Source organism: Phyllostomus discolor, chromosome 6, assembly GCF_004126475.2.
Source record: "Phyllostomus discolor isolate MPI-MPIP mPhyDis1 chromosome 6, mPhyDis1.pri.v3, whole genome shotgun sequence".
NCBI classification, from domain to species: domain Eukaryota; kingdom Metazoa; phylum Chordata; class Mammalia; order Chiroptera; family Phyllostomidae; genus Phyllostomus; species Phyllostomus discolor.
Window position 1 is genome coordinate 36168691 of NC_040908.2, and position 20473 is coordinate 36189163.

General features: G+C 37.5%; 1 non-coding gene across 1 annotated transcript; it reads right to left on the reverse strand.

The window, feature by feature from the left end:
• Window positions 1-6126: 6126 nt before the first annotated feature.
• LOC114501056 lies at window positions 6127-6271 on the reverse strand. The gene has a single exon (XR_003684837.1). It is a non-coding gene; the product is annotated as a U4 spliceosomal RNA (small nuclear RNA).
• Window positions 6272-20473: the final 14202 nt, after the last annotated feature.

The window sequence follows — 20473 nt, forward strand, 5'->3', positions numbered from 1 at the left end:
AAAGCAACAGATTGAGCACGTATTTGAACAAATAATAAAGGAGAACTTCCCCAATCTGGCAAAGGGAACAGTCTTCCAAGAAATCCAAGAAGCTCAGAGAGCCCCAAAGAAGTTGGACCCAAGAAGAAACACACCAAGGCACATCATCATTACATTAGCCAAGGTAAAAATGAAGGAGAGAACCCTAGAAGCAGCAAGAGATAAGGGGACAGTCACCTACAAAGGAGTTCCCATCAGACTGTCAGCTGATTTCTCCAAAGAGACCTTACAGGCAAGAAGGGGCTGGAAAGAAATATTCCAAGTCATGAAAGACAAGGACCTACATCCCAGATTGCTCTATCCAGCAAAGCTCTCATTTAGAATGGAAGGGCAGATAAAGTGCTTCTCAGATAAGGTCAAGTTAAAGGAGTTCATCATCACCAAGCCCTTATTTTATGAAATGCTAAAGGGACTTATCTAAGAAAAGAAGATAAAGAAAAGACATGTATAGTAAAAGGACAGCAAACTCACAAATATTAACAACCACACCTAAAGCAAAACCAAAAGAAACTAAGTAAACAATTAGAACAGGAACAGAACCACAGAAATGGAGGGCACATGGAGGGTCAGCAACAGGGGAGTGGGAGGAGGAGAGGGGGGAAAAGGTATAGAGAATAAGTAGCATAGAATGTAGGTTGAAAATAGATAGGGGAGGGCAAGAATAGTACGGGAAATGTAGAAACTAAAGAACTCATAAGTATGACACATGGACATGAACTAAAGGGGGAAATGTGGGTGGGAGGGGGTACAGGGTGGAGGGGAGAGAAGGGGGGAAATGGGACAACTGTAATAGCATAATCAATAAAATATATTTAAAAATAAATAAATAAATAAATAAATAAATAAATAAATAAAAATGGAAATAAGCAGTCTTTCAGGTGCAGAGTTCAAACACTGGTTACAAGGATCCTCAAGGTATTTAGTGAGTACCTCAACAGCATAACAAAGATCCAGACAGAAATGAAGGGTACACTAATTGAAACAAAGAACAATTTATTGGGAATCAACAGTAGCTAAGGACCAAATCAATTATTTGGAACATAAGGAAGCAAAAAACAACCAACCAGAACAGCAAGAAGAAAAAAGAATTAAAAAAAAATGAGGATAGTATAAGAAGCCTCTGGGACAACTTCAAGTGCTATAACATTTGCATCATAGGGTTGCCAGAAGGAGAAGAGAAAGAGCAAGAAATTGGAAACCTGTTTGAAAAAATAATGAAAAAAATTTCCCTAATTTGGTGAAGGAAATAGATATATACAAGTCCAAGAAGCACAGCAAGTCCCAAACAAGATGGATGCAAAGAGATCCACACCAAGACATGTCATAATCAAAATGCCAAAGGTTAAATGTAAAGAGAGAATCTTCAAAGAAGCAAAAGAAAATCAGGTAGTTACCTACAGAGGAGTTCCCATAAGACTGTCAGTTGATTGCTCAAAACAAACTTTGCAGGCTGGAAAGGAAGGACAAGAAATATTCAGAATGATGAAAAGCAAGGACCTACAACCAATATTACTCTATCCAGCAAAGCTATCATTTAGCATCTAAGGTAGGTAAATATCTTCTGAGACAAGAAAAAGATAAAGGAGTTCATCCCCACCAGACCATTTTATATGAGATGTTAAAGGAACTTATTTAAGTAAAAGAAGATTAAAACTATGAACAATGGGAGTGTTTACACAATTGGCAATAAATACGTATCTATCAACAATTGACTCAAAAAAAAAACAAACTAAGGAAACAAGCAGAACAGAAACAGAGTCATAGATATGAAAAATGGTTTGATGGCTGTCAGAAGAGAGAGGTGTTTGGAGGAATGGGTGAAAAGCTCAATGGGATAAGAAGTACACATTGGTAGTTACAGAATAGTCATGGGGATGTAAAGTACAGTATAAGAAATGGAGTAGCCAAGAACTTATATGCATGACCCATGGACATGGAAAAGTTGTGGGGATTGTCTGAGGGAGCATGGGGTGCTGGGTGGAAAGGAGCAAAGGGAGAAAAACGGGGACAATTATAATAGCTTAATCAATAAAATATACTTAAAAATAAATAAACATGTAAGAATTTCAAAAAAAGAAAGACGAGGCAGTAGCAGGTTTGCTATGAATTACATGGTGTTGTATCATACCTTTACCTAAGTGAACTTAGTATATGAGAGGGGACTCAAAAAAATGGAATTTATTTATAAAAATTTTTGTGTTTGTTCTTACATGTCTATTCACTCACCTTTGAAATACCTTCATTCAATGCAATTCACCTATGAAGATGTTTTTTTCAGTGCTCAAAACAGTTTTTAAACTCGTTGATTTTTATGTCTTTTAATTCTTCTTCCTTTTTTTGTTTTATCTCTTTGACATCAGCAAAATGTTTCCATCTGAGGACTTTTTTCATTCAGGGAAACATGAAGTCTCTCAGCAAGACTAGGTGAATAGGGAGGTGGGGCACGGGAATCATTATTGGTCAAAGAGTCTTGAACATGCAGCACCTTGGGGACAGGTGTGCTTGTAAGTCACCCATAGTGAGATGAGCATGTGTGTTGAAAGAGTCTTCAAAAAAATTCACTGAAGCCAAATGTAGCCCCTTACAACAATGCCAGCTGGGACACTGATACAGAGGGGTTCCTAGAACACTCACCTATTGGGGGAAGCCTGTAGTACAAGGGGCCCACCCTCCAGAAGATAATTCTGTTTTCTTGTGTCACCCCTCATAAAGGTATTACTAAAACAGCAGAATGGTTGCTAAATTACGATCTAGTGTGTGATAAGAAAGTTTCTTCTTTCTCTATTTCAGGGTGGACTTGTAAATGAGTTGATACTATGTGTAAATAAAACAAGATATTTTGGTCTCATCTTTGATCTTCCTGGTTTGGTCTTGTCATTTTACTTTATCATATTGACATCAGGGACATTTTGATGCTTGTATCTATTCATTTCTGTGCCACTGATAACAATAGTGAAAAGTACCATAGCTATATCTATTGAGTGATTACTAGATGCTAAGGGTTCTTTTTAGGTGCTTTACATTTATACTCTCTTATAATTTAACAATTTAATTAAGTATATACCATTATAATTCTAATTTTATAAATGAGAATACTGAGAAACAGTCAGATAGGTTAAGTAACTTGACCAAGATCATTCAGTCAACAAGGCAGGTAGTTAGTACATGGAGTACAAAAGTGACTAGAAGTATACAAACTGTACAACAGGGTAACCCTTAATGATAGGCTAATCTTGGATTATCTGAGAAAAGTTACTCTTAATGTTATCATGAATCTATAATCAGTTATTTTTAATCAAGATCATAACGAATATCACAAGTGTAAATAATCAATAAGAAATAAAAGTGAAAATAATTAGAACTTTACATGATACAATGTGTTATTTACCAAATTTAACAGAAGAATAATATGCTCTTCACAAAATTTAGGTAGCAATATTTTACTTGGTATGAGAAAATGATCACAAAATGGCTGAAGGCACAATCAGTAAAATTTGATCTAGATGAAATCCTAAGTGATAAAATCTTGTAGAATTTTGAACCCAAAAAGAATTGATCTTGAAAATAGTATCATAAGATAAAAGTAGAAATGGAAAAATTAGAAACACTTTATATATATATATATAGAAGTTGGGTCAAAGTATTACAACGATTTAGTAAAATTTTTTTTAGGATGTAGCTTTCTCCATAAAAATGTGGTCAAAACAACACAGAATGAAAATAACTAGATCAAATGTGTGGGATAAATTTATTTTGGGACCTGTTTTCACTTTTTTATGTATCTTATCAGCATCTTTTGTAGGGTCTTATTCATCATAAATACCTTACTGAAGTAATGTACCATACTTGATATACTTAGTTTTTCATTCTTTGTTTTCAAATCAAATTTCTACTTATCTTATTTGGAAAATGAGTGAATAAAAATGAACCGTTGTGGACCATACGCTACTTGGAATGGAAGAGCTAAAAAAAGGTTGATCTTTTACATTTAACCAATAAATAACCCTTTTATTTCTGTCTGTAAATAATATGGATACTTGTTTTGGACTGCTAGTGACTATTCAGGCACATTATAGTCACCTAATAAATTCTATTTAATTATATTTACCAAATTAAATTATTCTGTAAGTTGATAGTGAAATTAATTTATAATTTATGACAGTGATTTGCAATTTGACACTTTGGAGAATTCTGATCAGCTTAAAAGTATGAGGTAAGTATTTGAAAAAGAAGCCATCTCCTATTTTGGACTTTAAAAAAAAATTCAGATTCTGTTTCAAAAAGGGCACACCTGAAGTTATGGTTAATTTGCCATTGGTAAAATATGTAGTAACTATTGGAATTTTTCATTTACCAATAGTGGAAAGGAACCCCATTAACAATCTGCTTAGGTTGTTCCAAAACCAAGCACAATTTCCACTAATAATTATGAGAACTGGAACAAGTGATAAATGATTACCAAAAGATACAGATGTTAAATGTTTAATTTGAAAAAACCAAGCTTCTAGAAAAAATCCAAGTTCTTGAAAAATACTAAAATCTGTGCATAGCCATAATTGTTAAACTGGATGCAATCTTACATTAATTTGTCATAAAAAATGGCTACTGAGTGAAATGCAACACATCAGTGGAAAGAGCAGCATGAGAACTGGGAGGTGTCAGGTTATTCTACCATTTTAGGTCAGCAGTTCCACGACATACTGTGAAAGAAGAAATATCTCAAAGTTCGTATGCAGAGTGAAATTCTTTTTTTAAGCTCTGGGAAGTCTGTTTGCAAATCAGTCTCATGCCTGTTGCTTATGGTGGGGTATATTAAGCCTAAATCTAGGCAGTGGCACGTAGTGATTGAGGTTGCAGCCTCTGGAGCCTGACAGCTAAGGTTCAAATCCTTACTTTCTCACTTATCAGCCACAGGACCTATGAACAATTGGAAAAATTACTGAAGTTCTTTGAGCCCTGGTTTCCTCACTTCTGAAATGGGATGATAATAATTATATTACTTCACAGAATTGTTGCCAATGCCAGATGTATAATGCATCTAAGAATTCTAATTATTATTATTATTATTATTAGCTTCAGAAGAGAATTTACTGGTTTAGTCCAAATAGCCTTCTTCTCAATTTAATATATAGTTGGTGTTTGGCAAATGTTCTTTCTTACTTAAATCATTCTTAACCTCTATATCCACGTTCTTCATGAAGGCCTCTGAGATAGCTGTGGGCTCTGCGTATGTGTGTGCTTAGGGTTATTAAGATTATAAACTGTAGCATACTATTATATTGTGACATGAGTCTAACATTGCAGATATTGAAACAATAATAACACAGAGAGAATAAAACTAATTCTGAGAAGGTACTTTTCATGAGGAAAGTAAAGTACCTTTCCTCATGTCAAGGCTTGTTTAATTTTATAGGAATTTATTAACATCTTACTGAGCTGAATTTCTTTAGGCAACATATTCTAGATAGAAGCTGCCATGAATTTTTACATTTAATTTTCAGCTTTACTATTCTGCCCTCTTACTGTTTATAAAAATCTACCTCTTACACGACTATTTGTTACTGGTGTTGAGTGTTACCACCATTAAGGACCCGCCATTTTTAAGGTACTCTTCTGGGTGTTGAATAAATATTAGCAAATGTTCTAAATGCCAGGGCCTCTTGAGAACTTAAGAGGAATGTTGCTTAGGCAGGGATAGGGGTAGGGCAGAATAATTTCTGGCTCTGAGAATCTGTGCTCAATGTCTCCAGAAAAAAAAAGTACCACATTTCACTGCTTTAACTGTTACTATGTTAGTGGCCGAATCTCCCTCAAACTGCCTTGAAATATTCTTTTATGTTGATACTTTGGAGAACAAGAATTCTCCTCTTCTCATTTGAGTTTTGAACTGTGTTTGAAAAGGGAATTCTGGAAAGGCTGGTCTGCAAAGGCATGACAAAGCAAGCCATCAACCTCACCATGAGGTCTCAGCAAGTTGCTTCATGTTTTCCATTTATAGCCTCCTCTTCTCTGTTAGTTCTTTTGAAGCACCCATAAAACAAAATAGGCTCATTAAATTTGAAGGGATAAGTGAACTTGGCAGTTGTGCCTATTCAAATAGGCTTTTAAAAATTTTTTAGATGTTCACACTCTAGAAAAAAAGAACAGTCAGAAGATGAATGCCTCTTTCAATTAGCAATAATCACGCCTCGGATAAACCTCATTGGCTACGATGCTGCCACTGCGCAAAGCTAGATGAATGCCTCTTTATCAGTGGCTGCTCATGGCTGCCCTTTTGGGGTGAGTGAGAATAGTTAGGGTCTGGAACATGTGGGCATTTTGCTATAGATCTAGCACTAAACTGGTCATTGAAGTTATTGTCACACTGAAAAGGCAGGATGGCCTCATCACTGCTATTTCAGTCATCAAGTTTATATATGAGGATGAAGACTGACCCTCTCAGTGCTCCTTCCTGAACAATCAAGGGCATTTTTTTATGACTCTTCCCACATGACGTGGACCTGTCTTAGCTGTGGCATAAGCAATAGTTCTGGCCTGTGGACTGGCTCTTCCTATCTTTAGAGTTTCTTCTTTTATGAATTGTTTTCTGCAAATTTGGCTCCTTTTCTGCATCTACAGCATCCACATTTTAATGAGCTAGGGAGGATGCCAAGATATGTAAGAGGTGCTTTTAACCCTCGAAAAGTATAGTCAGTAAATGAGTTACCATGTGATGAGTTTAGTAAATCACTAAGTAAATGTGAGGCAATTTGAGTGGATCCTTGAAAGATGGAAAAGTTTCTATGGTTTCTGGTTAAGGAATAGTTTGTTGAAAAGCATAGCAGTGTTTATAGTCAGCAGACACTGTTTTGGTCATTATTTTATTTGGTCTGAGCAGTGTATGACACTGTTGACCACTTGCTTCATCTTGAAGAATTCTCTTGGCTTCTGTGATACCACTTTTCACTGGGTTTCCTCCTTTTTTCTGACAGACCTTTTTTTTTTTTTTTCAATCTTACCACTAGGTTTCTATGACCAGGTAGATGCTGATGGAGTCTAGCCTGTGCTTCTGGCCAGGCTGATCGCTTAAAGGTCAGACACACGTATCTAACTAACTATCTGCTGTCCCCACTCACATATCCAGTTCTTATTTAGCTACTTTAAGTCCGGCATGTGCAAGGCTAAACTCATTATTTTTCTCCCCAGTTCTGCATCTTTGTTAGTGTTTCTTATCTTAGTAAATAATGTACATTCAGTTATTCAAGTCAGAAACATGGTATAATCTTTCTTTCCTTCTTCCCTCTCCATGTGGTAAACTATCACACCCTTTATATTATAGTTTCTTAATATCTCCTGAATCTGTCCAGGTCTCTCCATTTCCATTATTATCTCCTTGGGTCATCACTCCATCATCTTTTCTTTGCGTGACAGCAGTAGCCATCTATCTTATATCTTTTCTCCAGCTAATTTTTTTACATTGTAGTCAAATGAATCTTTCTAAAACAAAAATATGATCATTGTGTTGTTTCTTTCCTTAAAGGCCCCTGCTAGCTCTCCTTTGCCCTAAGAACAGTATCTTAGGGCTACTTGCCTCTCTTGTTTTGGCCCTACTGACCTCTCTTACCTCATCTCTTGCCACCACTACTCAGGCTCCCCGAACTTCAGCCCTTTTGATGTGCATTTGCAATTCAATGACTCACCAGGTGCGTTTTCATGTCTTTAGGACTTTGGGCATGCTGTTCTCTGTCTAGTACATTCTTTTCCCTTGCTCTTTCTATGGCCTCAGCTGGGAAATCACTGTTCATACTAATAGCTTGTTTACTTGTCTATATCCCCTTAGGTCTGTTAACACCTCTTACACAGTTTGGAACATTTTAGATATTCAGTAGATATCTTTTTGGATGTATGAGTTTGTGGTAATGCGTAACATATCTTTAAGGATTGGCAGATAACACAGTTTAACTGGAATGTAGGATATATGAAGGATAGGAGTGGAAGAGATGAAAGAAAGATGGTTAGGTATCAAGTTGGGTTTCCTGAACACAAATTCTGAGATAAGGATTCAGTGCAAGAAGTTTATTGGGGAATGCTTTTGGGGTCCACTCTTGTAAAGGACTTAGGAAGACAGGATGTGGCATACAGAGAGGCTGGACTAAAATGAAGTTGCAATGGAGCTCTAAGCTAATCCCACATGGCATGCAGAAGCTAGCATAACCCTACAAAGTCATCCTGAATTGAGACAAGGGGGCTGGGCCATTGTATACCACTACTGATCAGTCATGGGTTGTGGGCTGCCTCTAGAGAGGGAGCAAAACTTGGGCCAAGCAGCTCCTTTGGCCCGAGCAGTTTCTGGGGAGGAATTTAACCATGACCTGTCAGAAGCCAACTGTGGCATCTGGAAGACTGAATGCCTTGGTGCCGAAGGGGGATCTGGGTGGCACACCATAGCTCCATGACATGGGGCATATTTCATGACAGATTGAGGACTTTTTATACCTTATTTGATAGGTCTTAGGATGCCATTGAAGGTGTTTACATAGAGAAGTATCATGATTCAGATCTGTATTTAGGAAGAGTAATCTGGCTTAGGTGTTTAGATTGAACTGGAGGCAGAGAAATGGGAGATAGAGAAGACTGTGGAAAACTTTTGAAATAGTCCAGGTAAGGAAATAAAGACCCAAGCAAAAGTGTTGGTAGTGGAAGTGCAAAGGGCAGGTAGTTGATTGCAATAGATATGACAATGCTGGAAATCACAGGCCCTGGCCACTGATCAAATATGGGAAACATGAAAGAGGAAGGAGACTCCCAGGAGACTCCAAGGTTTGGAGCCTGGCTAAATCTAAGAGTGGTGGTGCTGATAAAAGAAGTTTAAGAAGAATATAGGTTTGTTGATAGATTGGTTGAATTTGAAGGGTGGTAGCCACTCAAGTAGAAGTGACCTACAGATGGCTAAGAAGTTTTTCAGAATGACAAAATACACGTAAATAAAGTTATATAATGAGATGGTCATGCAGTAAGATAAGTATCAAATGGATATATATACAGTTATTGTTAAGAGAAGTCAGAGAAGAGAGAAGTCACTGTGGCCAAGAAGTCTTCATGGGGCAGGTGGCTTCTGGGTGGGGTCCAGATGGAGGTGCGGGATCTGTGTTTGGGAAGGAGAGATGGGGAGGGAGGAATGATGACATTCTACATGGGGGGTGATGCTTTGAGTGGAAGCAGAGAAGTAGGAATACACACCACATGTTTAGGAGAGCATGGATAGAACAATTTGGCTAGAAGAGAGGATTCATTGAAGGAAATTTTTGTTTACAAAGCTGGCAAATTAATTGTGAAGGGGTTCAAATGACAGGCCAAATAGCAGGAAGGTTAGAGGAATTCAGGAGCTTTCTTGTAAACTCTGCCTCTGTTTCTGGAGTTTGATCCTGTCTACTGCCTGAAGGTGCGTCTGGGGCTCTCATGTAGAAGGAGACTACTTGCTGGGAGTTCTTTTTCTTATAGATTATAGTAAGACATTAAAGAAAATTCAGCCTGCATGTGTTTCTGAGGCTTTTATATTTACAGTCTTGCTTGGTTTCATGAGGCATGAAGAATCTGCGGCCTAATTGGTCAGCTGGTTTACAGGCTCACCCTGAAAAATAAACATTGTGTATCTTCAAGTGGAAAGTCAGTGTGTGTAATCTAGCTGCCTAGTCACACCTGCCCCAATGTTGTTGAAAACTTTGACCGAGGGCTATAAAACTGTCAAGAGCCAGGGCCCCAGCAAGCTTCCACATTTAGTAGTTCAATATTGAAGCTACTGGGAAGATAACAGAGCATGCATTTGACTTGCTGGGATCCCTGTTTGCTACAGAAGCATCTGGCAGACCTAAGTAGCTTTGTATTTCCTGAACTATTAAAAAAAACACTTGAGCATGTTATTAAGTTGCAACTGATATCCAACAGCTCTACATTAATGTCTAAGAAGCAAACAAAAGAGTATTTACTCTTTTTATTCATTGTTCAACCTCACATAATTGATTTCATTTTTTAGTTCATAGAAATGCTTACAGCACTATGAAATTTAAAAAAAAAAAACATATAGTAAAGTGTCCTTTAGCTGTTTGGTTTAATGTGGGTATGTTTCAGTGATCCACAGAAGACTGACACAAGGGTTGTGTGTTGTATTTTCATTGTTAATTAGAAACTTTAATTGCTTAATGCTTACTTACTCCACTTGGATCCTTTCTGAATCTAGCCTAGTTTTGGCAGCTGCCTTGAACATCCCTAGTATAAACTTTTAATTTCTTTCATAAATACCTTGACTGGACAGGAACAAGCATCATGTCCAGACCCCATGGTATGATGTTGAGGGTGCTGAGAAAACTTCCTTATTTCCCAAGTTAACTCTCATGTAGTTTTCCTTTATTGAGATATCATTGACATGTAACAATACAGGTGTACAACATAAGGCTTCCATATTTGTATATATTGTAAAATGATTACCAGAATAAATCTAGTTAACACTCATCATTATGCATAGTTACAGATTATTTTCTTGTGATGAGGACTTTTAAGATCTAGTCTTTTAGTAACTTTCAATATTGCAGTTGTCTTTTATTAGTAATATTCCTTTAACAGGGATCAAAGATCTTAATGCAATTTATTCACCCATGGCATCTGCTAGACTTATCCCTGGTAGATGGAGTTTTTGGTTTAATGACAGGTTTTTAAAGTCAAGCACAGATAAAATCAGTGGTCACTGAGCAAAAATGAGGTGATTAGGACTGTGAGCTTTGGAGTCAAATTGATCTGGGTTACAGACCTGGCTCCACCACTTCCTACTTGTGTGACTTGGGCAGTGTGTTTCTCTGAAGTTCAGCCTCTTCATCTTTCAAATAGAATGGAAATAAATGCCCATGCCACAAAGTGAGATAGTCTTTGTAAAGAATATCAAGTGTTTAGCACAGTGTAAGGCCACAGTGCATGGCATGTAATAGGTGCTCAGTAAATGCTAGCTCTCATTATTATTGAAATATCTAGGTGTTAAAAATGCCTTTCTTAAGAAAGGTTACCATAAGCTATACCTTTAAGATGCTTGAAAGCATGTCTTAAATTTTCAGCTGAGGCACTAGCCCAAATTCCTCCTTAGGAGATTAATGTGAGCTGCCCAACACCTGAGTCCTTTGCTTCTGATCCTCACTTAACAGATCTGAATCCAACCTGCTCCTGCAGCTTTACCTGTTGAATCTACTGTTTGATGTCTGGTACCTCTTGCCTCTTCTGCTGTGGTACACAAAGTCTGGCCTCTCCCCTGTTCTCTATCACCAGTTTGGCTTTGCTATGCCACCTCATCTATTCGGGTTGACCCTCTTGACCCAGTTCTGTATTTTGACTTTGCCTTACCAGGTTGGCAATGATGGACCCATTCTGGTGGCTGCATATAGGACACCAAGATGTTAAAATTCTCAGCTAATGGAATTGGTGAACTCTGTACCAAAACACTACTGAACAAGCATCCATACGCAAGATTCTGGTGACTTACTCCCAGATTTGGACTCAGTCTCCCATTTCAGTTTAATGCCCATTTTGTTTAGGGAGCTTTAATAATGGCCTGGCTGTGCTTACTTATATTTGCAGGTCTCCTATTTATTTCATGAGTTTGCTTTGAGCTTTTTAAAAAAGAACTTCTTAGTCTGATGTGAAATTCATTATAAAAAAAGTAAATTGCAGATATAGAAAAATTTAGAGAGAAGAGAATACACTGTTCTTTTAATCCTATCCCAGAAATAACTATAATTAACATTTGGAGTACTTTTTTTTGTTTCTGTGCATATATTTATGCAATTGAGATAGCACTAACTGCATTTTCTGCTTAACACTGTATCACAAACAGTCCCTATTCCATAAAAATTCTCTTTATAAACATTTTAATGACTGCATAATATTCTATTACATAGATGTACCATAGTTTTAATTACAGTACATTTAAAGTGTTTGGTTAATAGAAATAACATTAAAGTAACCATAATTGTGCATAAACATAAATTTGAAATCCAGTTCTAGTATTTTTTTTATTTGCATAAAGTAATAGTTTTTTTTCTTTCTGGCATCCTTGCACAAGGAGTAAACAGCTAGGCCAGGATAATGGTAGGCATTTAAATATCTATTGAATGAATGAAGTATTAAAAAAAATGATGTGCCTTCATTAAAAATGAATACCTGGAAGTGTGACACTAAGTAAGGACTCTACTTGCCCTTCAATACAAGAAGTACATTAAAGAGAAGGGATATAGAAAAAAATAAATGAAACTAAAAATAAATCTAGGAATTAGAAAACTGTTCTCTGCTGCAGTCAGAATAAAGAATATACTCATTCTCTAGCTTCCCCATGGAGACAGAGACTGGTGGCTAGTGACCAAATCTCTTTGCTCTTCTTCCTGGACACACTGTTAGACTCCATTTCTCAGCCTTTCTCCTAAATGTGGCAAAGGAAGATGAGCAGTTTGTGTAAGCCACTTCCAGGCCTTCCCATAAAAGGTTCTCATGTTCCATCTGCCATTGAGCCACCTCTTGATATAGATGAACAAAGTGACCTTGGAAGCCATCTGCTGAAGATGGTAGAGCCTCTGAATGTCAGAAGCTTGGAATCCTGAATCTGTGCCTAGAAACAATTGCCTATTGGGTTATAGGAGACAGAACCCAGGGTCATTTCTGACATGTCCTTATTCCTCACTCTACATCCAATCCATCTTAGAGTCCTTTATTTGTCCTCCATACATATTCAATCTGTTCTCTTATCTTTATGCTCTCCACCAATACTTTTGTCCAAATTGACATACCATCCTTTCCTGGGCTGCTGGCATAGCCTTCAAGCATGCATCTTTTCTGCACCCATCACCCACTCTGCCTTTCTAGACTATCAAAACCTGCCTTTCCTCTACTACCTACTCTGGTGCTAGATTCTGCAGGACATATTATATTTTGATAGGAACCCTGGCCTTGAATCTTTGTTCATGCTGTCAGATAATGTCAATATTGAGGTTGGTAGGATTATTAGAAGTTATTTGTATTCCAGACAGGAACTAAACTTAACCATACATAGAAATAACTGTGAATCACATAGATATATCCCACTAAACCCAAACCAAATGTACCTTCTTTTTTAAACTATGTTTTATTGATAATGTTATTATAGTTGTCCCATTTTTTCTCCCTTTGTCCACTTTGGATACCCCCTCTTTGCATACCCCCTCCCACCAGCATTCCCCTTTTGGTTCATGTCAATGGGTCATACATATAAGTTTTTTGGCTTCTCCATTTCCCATATTATTCTTAACCTCCCCCTGTTTATTTTGTGCCTATCAGTTATGCTTCTTATTCCCGGTACCTTTTTCCCCATTCTCCTCCCACCCCTCCCCACTGATAACCCTCCATGTGATCTCCATTTCTGTGATTCTGTTCCTGTTCTAGATGTTTACTTAGTTTGTTTTTGTTTTTGTTTTTTAGGTTCAGTTGTTCATAGTTGTGAGTTTGTTGTCATTTTACTGTTCATAGTTTTGATCTTTTTTCTTAGATAAGTCCCTTTAATATTTGATAAAATAAGGGTGTGGTGATGATGAGCTCCTTTGACTTTACTTATCTGGGGAGCACTTTATCTGCCCTTCAATTCTAAATGATAACTTTGCCAGATAGAGTAATCTTGGATGTAGATCCTTGCCTTTTGTGACTTCAAATACTTCTTCCCAGCCCCTTCTTGCCTACAAGGTTTCTTTTGAGAAATCAGCTGATAGCCTTATGGGAACTACTTTGTAGGTAACTATCTCCTTTTTTCTTGTAGCTTTTGAGATTCTCTCCCTATCTTTAATCTTGGGTAATTTAATTATAATGTGTCTTGGTGTGTTCCTCCATGGGTCCAACTTCTTTGGAACACTCTGAGCTTCCTGGACTTTCATGTCTACTTCCTTTGCCAGGCTGCGGAAGTTTTCTTTCATTGTTTTTTTAAAAACAAGTTTTCAATTTCTTGCTCTTCCTCTTCTCCTTTTGGCACCCCTATGATTTAGATGTTGGAATATTTAAAGTTGTCCCAGAGGTTCCTAAGCCTCTTCTTTTCTTGAATTCTTGTTTCTTCATTATGTTCCAGTCAAATGTTTATTCCTTCCTTCTGTTCCAAACCATTGTTTTGAGTCCCAGTTTCTTTCCCTTCACTGTTGGCTCCCTGTACATGTTTCTTCATTTCACTTTGTATAGCTTTTATTTCTTCCTTTATTTTGCAATTGTACCCAATCATTTCTGTGAGCATCCTGATTACCAGTATTTTGAACTTTACATCTGATAGGTTGTCTATGTCCTCATTGCTTAGTTCTTTTTCTGGAGTTTTGATTTGTTCTTTTATTTGGGCCATATTTCTTTGTCTCTGCTTACCTGCTAAGTTGTAAGAGATGGAGCCTTAGGTATTTGCCAGGGCAGGGCAACCCATGTTGCTGCATTGTGGCATTATATGTGGGGGAGGGGTCTGAGAGGGAACAATGCTGCTTGCTGGACTCTCACCCCACTTTCAGTCACTTCCCTCATTTCCTACAGCAGATTGTGCCCTTTCTGATGGTTATTTCTGGGTGGGTGGGTTTGTGTATTTTCTAGGATCCCATAGGTCCCTTCAATGAACTCTCCTGTGAGACAGGGAGTTTCTCCTGTGCTACAACCCCCACAAATTTTTACAGCCAGAGGTTTTGAGGTGTTAGTTTCCTGAGCTGGAACCCTGGGTTGTGCAGTCTGCCTCACTTCCCATTTGTTCCCTCTGGGTTATCCGCAGGTGAACATGGGATATCTTGGTCTACCAGCTGCCACCTTGCCACGTGTCCTCTCCATTTCTAGCTGTCTGTCTCTGCCCCTCCTACCAGTCTGGATGAATGTTTCTTTTCTAACTCCTTGATTGTCAGACTTCCATACAGTTCAAATTTCTGGCAGTCCTGATTGTGTTTTGTTTTTAATTTGGTTATTATTTTTCTTTTGGTTGTGTAAGAAAGTGAAGTGTATCTACCCACGCCTCCATCTGGGCCAGATCAGAAGTTTTTGTTTTCCAAACGTACCTTCTTCCATGTGCTAGATTTCTGAAAGTACTGTGATTACTTCAGTGCCATCCAGCACGAGAAGTGTGCTGTGACAAGGGGGGAGGGCCAAGTAGGGACCTAAAAGGACAGAGTGATTCTAACCAATTCAACTAAATGTATTACTTTTGCAAACTTTACAAAAATATTATGACCATGTGACACATTGGTAGGGTCTGTGCAGAGCCTTAGAAGCAACTGCTATAAGGGAAGGGTCTTGAAGCTTTATCTTCATTAGCTTCTCTGAAAATTCACCTTTGAAGGTCATCTGATTATATATACTACTTTGTGTTGAACTTATGATGTGTTCTGGAATCAGATAAGCTCATAGTATTAACTATAAGATGCAACTTTATGTAATAGCTAATGTATCTTTGCATAATTCAGATCTATGTGTCATAGACATGGTTAGTACCTGATTTGTTAAATGAGTGATACTCAGAGAAGAAACTAGAAGAAGAGAAAGAGAGAGGGAAAGAGAGAAAAAGATGGAGAACCAATAGGAAAAAGGTCAAGGAAGAGGTTCACATGGTATGAAGACATTAGGCTAGTTATTCTTACTTCAGGTGTCAGACTCATCAGTGTGCTGACCTCAGTCTGTCAGCAAATGTTGATGCCTGCCACATCCCCTCAGCTGCTTGAGTTTACTGGGGACTGCAGTGGAGTCTAGCTCAGTGACAGTATAGTAAATTTACTCAGTCTAGTAAATTTCTAGCTCAGTGACAGCATCCCACATCAAGCCAGTGTCTCTCTTTCTCTCTGCCTGAGGACTTTCTTCATTGCTAGAGAGCTTGCCCCCTGCAGGCAGTTACAACACGGATATAGCGTTAGTGCCCCTGGGGCAGCCCTCACCATAAGGATGGAAGGTGGTGGATAAATGGACCGGTCTAGGCAGCTTCTGAGGTGACTTCCACATGATTCCCCAGAGGCTTTCCAGGGAAACTGAGTGCCAGTTGCCCACAGAAATGACCAGTTCATTACCTCATTCATTTATTGGCATCTGTCCCTTTCCTGACTCATTTTCCCCACTTCCTCTCCTATGCTTCCTGAGGTAACCTCTCAAACTACTCACACTCAATTCTTGTGTCAGTCTGCTTTTGGGGCAACACAAACCAAGACACCTGGCTTAAGTAAGTAATTTGCCATTTAAAGGAACATAACCTAAATATTAAAATATAAAAACATGGAATACAGGTTTTGAAGAAAATAAATAATTTGGAGGTACCCCACAAACTCAAAAAAATATTTGTTTGTATTATATGCATCTGTTTAAAAATAATGCTGAGATCTTGAAAAAAGTAATTAAGTTTCTATGGGAAGAAAAGCAAAAGAACTGAATTATTGCATTCAGGTCTTTAAAATTCTCTTCCATTTATATTCCAACTCTGGCTTATTAAAGAGCTCTGTGCTCCGTTAACATATACATGTGCTTACAATATACACAGGTTAACTAGACATCTGTGTTGACTGCATATGAGGCAGTTAACTTTTTGCCTTGTTTCTGTTCAATGATTCTGATATTTTAGTCTGCTAGCCAGATGAAACAAGATTGGTTTTTTGGTACCAGATGTGTCACAGTATGGGTTTGTATTTTGCAGGTGCTCCCCCCAGCTGGGAAGATGGAAACTTGCCATCTTTTTGAGATGATGATTCAGGATAGAAATATAAGTGTGTTAAAAATAATTCAACATATTAATGCAGGGCTTTATCCCTTGTGGGCTTCTTATGCATAACATATGAGCAGGCTAACAGCTGTTCTATATTTTAAAAGAAGATTCAGAAAGTTAGAAGTTTTCGTGGGTACTCAAAACATAAGCAACTGCTTGGAGTCATGGAAACAAGATTCAACAATAAACTTGTATTTGTGAGGCTTCCCCCAAAATAATAATCCCACCGGGCTGTGTTCAGGTGGTCTGAGGGTACTGAACAATCTATTGCCAGCATTTGGATTCACTAAATCATCTTTTTTGTAGAGACAGAGTATAGAGATGGCAACATTTAAGAGATATGGGAACTAGTTTCCAGCTGATTTCTACCCTCCAATATTTATATTTTTAAATCACATTAAAAATTTACACTTATTCTTGCCATTTTACTTAAAATATATTGTGAAAGAACTAAAAGCCCAATTGAGAACTGAGGTGTTAATAAAATATATCTTATCTTATTCCAGGTCTCTAAGCAAAACTCCTTGAGGTGATGATATTCATTGTTTGCCCCTTCAAAAATCATTTAATGAGTATTCCCCAACATCAAGGAATGGCGTAATCCTTACATTACCCCTTACCTCACACTACTCCTATGGAAGAAGGACTCTGTGAGCCCTTTGATCCAGCTTCTGACCCAGGAGAGTGTTAGCCTGCTCCATCTTTACCACTGTGACTTGTCCATTTCCCCCGTGTTGACAGCTCCGTCTGGATCTTTAATAATAGGCATTTTTTTCTTTTGGAAATTGCTGTTCTCTCAAGTATAGTAGGTCTACACGACTTGTTTCTTGAATTTCAGTTTCTAGAGTTTAACAATATTTTGTGTAACACAATTACTTCTGTTCTCTGGAGTTTTTAAATAGAATAAGTCAGCTGAAGTTGAAGGGAGTAAATAACAATCAGGTTGTATCTATGTTATTTAGACCTCATTGCACGGAAGTATCTGCAGTGGTGAAAACTGGTCATGGCAATCAGCAAGTCTGGTCCAAGATGTGGGTGGACACTGTGCGCGAAGAAGGCTGGAAGGAAAAGGATGGGTGGTTTGTGTTGAAACTGGGAGTGTGGACAATGAAGAGCCCTAATCTAAGTCATAAGACCTGCATTCTTGGTACAGTGTTCTTGCTCAACAAACTGTATCCTTGAGCAAGTCTTAAAAATAAGGTGGTTTGATGAGGTGACATTTAAGTTTAGGATCCTATTATTATTAAAAAGCATATGTATATGTATAATAATTGGAGATTTTATATTTGGAGGAGACAGAGGTTGCAAGTGGCCAAAGAAACTAGTTAAGAGGGAAATTTGACAGTAGAAGGGAAGTTATTCTCCTTTTGAGAAGTCTTGACAACCAAGAGTGCTTTCTTAACCATTGTCAGAAAATAACTCTGTTCAGCCAGAGATGATGGAAGGTTCAGAGCCCAAGCATGAACATTAGAATAGTGAAGTGATGGAAATGACTAGTTCAGTTTTCATTACTGAGTAAGAACATGTGTATTTCCCCAGAAGCATGTTTGAAGTGTGGGAACCCTTGGCTGGACTTTTTCACTGGTGAAACAAGGTAAAAGGATTTCCAATTCAACATGACTAATCATATTTCAGTTAGTGTCAGTGGAAAGGAGCAAAAACATTCATAATTTAACACAATGAATTATAAAAATTCTTAATTTAAATTGTAATTTAAAAATTTTTATAGCTAAATTTGGTTATTTCTCATGTCCTTGGCCCCAGTGATGAAATCACATTGCAAAGACCTATTTTGGGGAGGGAACTATTAGTTTTCTCTTCTACCAATGTCCAATAGCCTCTGCATGCAAAGAATACTCAGATGCTTAAAATTGGCAAATAGAGCCATCTTCTCCCAATGCAGCACTGAGGTGGGGATTAGTTATACTTTATGAAGCTGAAAAAAAAAAACGCTGTTTGAATAGCCCAGTTTTATGAATAAAAAAATAAAACTAAGTTCTTCACAAAGCTAATTCTCACAGCTGATTGTTAGATGTGAGACTAAACCCTTGGTTCTCCTACACTACATCATGCTGATAGAAGTTGCTCAATAAATGTTTGCTGCTAAATAATAATGACTGATGATGAATTATTCTCGTAATTCTCATCTCTGGGAGTTGGTTTCAATCAGTGATTCTCATGGAGGAAGGGAGGTGGGAATCATATGTATTTTCAAAACAAAGCAGGGCTTTGTCTTACTGCTTTGGTATGTTCTTAGAAATGATAGTTACTGTATTTTGAATTTCAAATTACATGAAAAGAAAGCATATGATTGTTCTGTTAACTGAGAATGGTTGTACCTATAACTGAACTCATGCATTTCCAGGATTTTGTGTCTGTCAATTAAAAAAAAAAGACTTTTTAAATTTGCTATTATTTTTAGTTGAAAATGAAACTAAAAAATGGGTAATTTAGGCTGTGAAATTAGTCTAGGAATCAGTTTCCTCTTTGACACTCAAAGTAAAAAGGAATTTCAGTTAGAAACAACCTACTAACTGATGCTCATCAACTGATGGATTGTTAAACAAATGTAATATACCCACACAATGGAGTATTATTCAGTCATACAAAGGAATGAAGTAGTGATGTATGCTACAACATGAGTGAACCTTGAGAACATTTTGGTAAATGAAAGAAGCCAGACACAGAAGGCCACCTACTGTATGATTCTATTGATATAAAATGTCCAGAATAGGCAAATTCATAGAGACAGAAAGTAGGTTAGTGGTAACTCCCACCAAGGCTTCTGGAAGACAGGAATGGGGAATGACTGCTAATGTGTATGGAGTTTATTTTTAAGTGATAAAAATGTTAGAGACCTAGATAGTGGTGATGTTTGCGTAACATTGCACTGTACTAAATGGCACTGAGTTGTACACTTTAAAATGGATTTTATGTGTATTTTACAACAAAAAAGAAAATTCATCAGTGACACTTCAGTACATCTACCCTTTCCATGTGTCTATGATTTTTTAATACAACTAGGCTTTGGGATCAAGGGACAACCATCTTGTCGGAAGTTAATGGCTTCTGTAGATCCAGAAAACATACATGCATACATACATACATACATAAATACATGTATTTATGTAATTCTGCAATAATGTAATTATCTTCTATATAATTATATAATAATATATATGTTTAGCAGCCAGGACTTATGCATAGTAATTTCATAGACATTCCTGTTTCTTCCGTGATCCTTTGTGGAGTTATAGATAAGATACTGTCTTCTTGTTTAAGAGTGAAAAGTCTTAAGGTCTTAGGTTTAAAAAAAGCTTTTACCATTCTTAACTCTGACTTGAGAACTGTATCTATAAGTAGAAAAATCACTATACTGATTAAAAATGGAAGAGTTTAGATTAAGGCTTAATGTTTCTGGCCTGCAGGTAATCATATGAACAGGGTGACAGGAACACCCTCCCAATCCTGCTGTGTCGTAGCTGGCTGTTTTCTGTGCTTCCTTGCCCGGTTCTTGCTCAGGACTTCTCTCATCATCATTTCTGTGCCCCTCCAGCCTTTAGAAGCTCACCCCCTGTTTTACGCACACAAGACGTTTGTGTTTTGGTTTTTGGTCTCTTGGGTACACTTTCTTTTTGACAATCCTGCCCATTTAATCAACTCCTGAGAAACGTTTGTTTCGGTGTAAAGGTTACCTGGGGT